The 5082-nt window shown below is 36.4% G+C and overlaps 1 pseudogene; it reads left to right on the forward strand.

Moving 5' to 3' along the window:
• Nucleotides 1–3279: 3279 nt before the first annotated feature.
• On the forward strand, nt 3280–3593 carry LOC102281815 (protein S100-A14 pseudogene; annotated as a pseudogene).
• The last annotated feature ends 1489 nt before the right edge of the window (nt 3594–5082 follow it).

Genomic DNA, 5082 nt, shown 5'->3' on the forward strand with positions numbered 1-5082 from the left:
GAAATCTACAGCAAAACCATAATACTGGGACACTTTAACACTCCACTTACACTAATGGATAGATCATCCAAACAGAAAATTAATATGGAAACGTAGGCCTCAAATGACACATTAGACCAAAATAGACCTGATTTATAGGGCATTCCATCCAAAAGCAGCAGAAATACACTTTATTCTCAAGTGCACACAGAACATTCTCCAGGATAGACCACATCTTGGGCCACAAGTCAAGCCTTAGTAATTTTAAAAAAATTGAAATTGCATCAAGCATCCTTTCTGACCACAATGCTATGAGATTAGAAATGCATTACAGGGAAAAAAAACTGTAAAAAAGCACAAATACATGGAAGCTAAAAATTATGCTACTAAATAACTGAGAGATCATTTAAGAAATCAAAGAGGAAATTTAAAAAATACCTAGAAACAAATGACAAAGAAAACATGACAACCTGGGACTTCCCTAGCGCTCCAGGGAAGTATCTGCCTTCCAATGCTGGGGGTGCAGGTTCAATCCTTGGTTGGAGAACTAAGACCCAGTAAGCCATAGGGCAACTGCAACTAAGTCTGCATGCCACAACCAAGACCTGTGCAGCCAAACAAATAAAGAAATATCCTTTTTAAAGACAACCCAAAACCTATGGGATGCAGCAAAAGCAGTTCTTCAGTGAAATTTTTAGCGATACAATCCTACTTCAATAAATAAGAAAAATCTCAAACAGTCTACCTTACACCTAAAGAAACTCAAGAAAGAACAAACAAAACTCAACGTTAATAGAAGGAGAGAAATCATAAAGATCAGAGCAGAAATAAATGAAATAGAAATGAAAAAAAAATAACAACAGGAAAGATCAATAAAACTAAAAGCTGGTTCTTTCAGAAGATAAACAAAACCAATAAAACTTTGGCCAGACTCATCAAGAAAAAAAAAAAGAGGGGGGGGGAGAGGACTCAAATCAATAAAGCTAGAAATGAAAAAGAAGAAGTTACAACTGGCACTGCAGAAATACAAAAGGTCATAAGAGACTATTACAAGCGACTATATGCTAATAAAATGGACAAAATGAACAAATTCTTAGAAAAGCACAACCTTTTAAGACTGAACCAGGAAGAAATAGAAAATATTAGCAGATCAATCACAAGTACTGAAATTAAAACTGTGACTAAAAACCTTTAAATAATAAAATGCCCAGAGCCAGATGACTTAACAGACAAATTCCATCAAATGTTTACAGAAGAGCTAACAACATCTATTCTTCTCAAACTCTTCCAAAAAAACTACAGAGGGAGGAACACTCCCAAACTCAATCTACGAGGCCACCATCACCTGATACCAAAACCAGACAAAGAGGCCACAAAAAAAATATTACAATCCAATATCGCTGATGAACATAGAATGCAAAATCTTCAACATAATACTAGCAAACCAATAGCAACAACACATTAAAAGGATCATATGCCATGGTGGTATTTACTCCAGGGATACAAGGCTTTGTCAATATATGCAAATCAATCAGTGTGATACACCATATTAACAAATTGAAGAATAAAAACCATATGATCATTTCAAAAGATGCAGGAAAACTTTTTGACAAAATTCAATACCCATTTATGATTAAAAAATAAATCCTCCAGAAAGTGGGCCTAGAGGGAACCTACCTCAACATAATAGGTAGGTTGTCCTACCTCATGTAGGACAAACCCACAGCAAACATTCTCAATGGTGAAAAGCTGAAAGCATTTCCTCTAAGATCAGGAATAAGACGAGGGTGCCCACTCTCACCACTATTATTCAACATAGTTTTGGAACATTTAGCCATGGCAATCAGAGAAAAAAAAAGAAATAAAAGGAATCCAGATTGTCAAAGAAGCAGTAAAACTGTCACTGTTTTCAGATGACATGATACTATACATAAAAAATCCTAAAAGATGCCACCAGAAAACTACTAGAGCAAATCAATGAATTTAGTAAAGTTGCAAATTTAGTAAAGATACAAAATTAATACACAGAAACATTTTGCATTCTTAAAGCTAACAACAAAAGATCAGAAAGAGAAACTAAGGAAATGATCCCATTTACAACTGCAACAAAAAAATAAAATACTTAGGAGTAACCTACCCAAGGAGGCAAAAGACCTATATGTAGAAAACGATAAGATAGTGATGAAAGAAATAAAAGACAACATAAAGAGATCCAGAGATATGCCATGTTTTTGAATTGGAAGAATAAATATTGTGAAAATGGCTATACTAATCAAAGCAATCTACAGATGCAATACAACCCCTATAAAATTACCAATGGTACTTTTCACAAAACCAGCACAAATGATTTTACAATTTCTATGGAAACAAAAAATGACCTAGAGTAGCAAAAGCAATCTTGAGGGGAAAAAATGAAAAAATGAAGCTGGGGTAATCAAATTAGCCTCTCTGACTTCAGACTATACTACAGAGCTACAGTGATCAAGACAGTATAGTAATGGCACAAAAATAGAAATAAAGATAAATGGAATAGGATATAAGCCCAGATATAAACCCTCACACCTCAACATAATAAAGGCCATATATGGTCATATAATCTATGACAAAGGAGGCAAGAATATATAATGGAGGAAAGATGGTCTCTTCAATAAGTGTTGCTGGGGAGAAAAATGAACAGCTACATGTAAAAGAATGAAATTAGAACACTCCCTAACACTATATACAAAAATAAACTCAAAATGGATTAAAGATCTAAATGTAAGGCCAGATACTATAAAACTCTTAGAGGAAAACACAGGCAGAATAGTGACATATAATGCAGCAAGGTCTTTTTTGAGGATTCCCTGGAGAAGGAAATGGCAACCCACTTCAGTACTCTTGCCTGAAGAATCCCATGGATGGAGAATCCTAGTGCAGGCTACAGTCCATGGGGTCACCAAGAGTCGGACACGACTGAGCGACTTCACTTTCTTTTCTTTCTTTCTTTTCTAAAGTAATGATAATAAAAGCAAATATAAACAAATGGGATCTAATTAAACTTAAAAGCTTTTGCACAGCAAAGGAAATCATAAATAAGATGAAAAGACAGTCCTCAGAATTGAGAAAATATCTGCAAATGAAGCAAATGACAAAAGATTAATCTCCAAAATATACACACATCTCATGCAGTTCACTATCAAAAAACAACCCAATCACCTCCAGTCCTGTCTCAGCGACTGTTAGCAGATTATGAGCCATCAGCTCCTCTGGGGCTGGCTGTAGGATAAAACTCTCACCACAGGACAGAGTGCATTGAGCACCATGAGACAGTGTTGGTCAGCCAACTCTGAGGATGCCCAGGAATTCAGGGACGTGAGAGGACCAGTGAGACCCTGACCAAGGACTTCCACCAGCATTTGGTGGAGGGTGGGAAGGAGCCGTTGAACCCCTCCAAGCTAAGGGGCCTGATCACCCAGCAGCTGCCCCACCTCATGCTGAGCAACTGTGGGCTGGAAGAGAAAACTGCCAACTTGGGCAACTGTAACAACTCTAAACTGGAGTTTGGGAGTTTCTGGGAGCTGTTTGGAGAAGCAGCCAAGAGTGTGAAGCTGGAAAACACTGTCCAGGGGAGTTGAAAACCATCCCCTGGAATTCTGGGTGGGTTGGGTGGGATGCTGGAGAAAAGGGACCTTAGACTTTTGTCCTGTGGGTTTGGAAATAAGACTCCTCTTTCCACCTCACCCCCAAAAATAACCCCGTCAGTAAATGAGTGGAAGACCTAAATAAACATTATCTCCAAAGAAGACATACAGATGGCCAACAAACACATGAAAATATGCTCAACATCATTAATTTTTAGGGAAATGCAAATCAAAACTACAAAGAGGTATCACCTCACACTGGTCAGAATGGCCATTATCACAAAATCTACTAACAATAAATGCTGGAGAGGGCGTGGAGAAAAGGGAACCCCTCTTACACTGTTGGTGGGAATGTAACTTGATACAGCCATTATGGAGAACAGTGTAGAGGTTTCTTAAAAAACTAAAAATTGAACTACCATGTAAACCAACAATCCTACTGCTAGGCATACATCCAGAGAAAATTGTAATTCAAAAAGACACATGCACCCCAATGTTCATTGCAGCACTATTTACAATAGCCAGGACATGGAAACAACCTAGATGCCCATCAACAGAGGAATGGATAAAGAAAAGGTGATACATATATACAATGGAATATTACTCATTATAAAAAGGAACAAAATCACATCATTGGTAGAGATATGGATAGAACTAGAGACTGTCATACAGAGTGAAGTAAGTCAGAAAGAGACAAACAAATGCCTTATATTAAAGTACATATGTGCAATTTGAAAAAATTGGTGTAGACGATCTTACAAAGCAGAAATACATACATAGACATACAGAACAAACATACAGAAACCAAGGGGAAAGGAGGGGTGGGGTGAATTGGGAGATTCGGATTGACACATATACACTTTCGATACTATGCTGAAAATAGATAACTAGTGAGAGCCTACTGTATAGCACAGGGAACTCTATTTAATATTCTGTGGTGACCTAAATGGGATAGAAATTCAAAAGAGAGGATATATGTATATGTACAGCTGATTCACTTTGCTGTACAGTAGAAACTAGCACAACATTGTAAAGCAACTATACTCCAAAAAAAAAATTTTTTTTTAATGAAGAAAAAAAAAGGCTGTCTCAGACAAGCAACAAGTAAGAGAATTCTGTCCTGCAAGAAATGGTAATTTTCCTTCTGCCTAAAGAAAATCTTTGAAATCAGAAGCTTACCTCTACACAAAGAAGGGAAGAGCATCATAAAAGGAATAAATGAAGCTAAAATAATTTTTTTCTCAACTGATCTAATATATTTTTTCTGCTTAAAGTTATAATAGTAACAATGAATTGCATGGTTACAGCATATGGATAAAAAAATATCCCAGGGGATGGAAGGGAGGAATTATGAATACATTGTCATAAGGTGTCTGCACTACACAAGAAATACAATATTGTTATCTGAAGGCATACTTATATCAGTTAAAAATGAATATTTTAAACTGTAAGGCAACCACTAAAAATTTCTTAAAGACATATA

The sequence above is a fragment of the Bos mutus genome, chromosome X, assembly GCF_027580195.1.
Source record: "Bos mutus isolate GX-2022 chromosome X, NWIPB_WYAK_1.1, whole genome shotgun sequence".
Classification (NCBI taxonomy): domain Eukaryota; kingdom Metazoa; phylum Chordata; class Mammalia; order Artiodactyla; family Bovidae; genus Bos; species Bos mutus.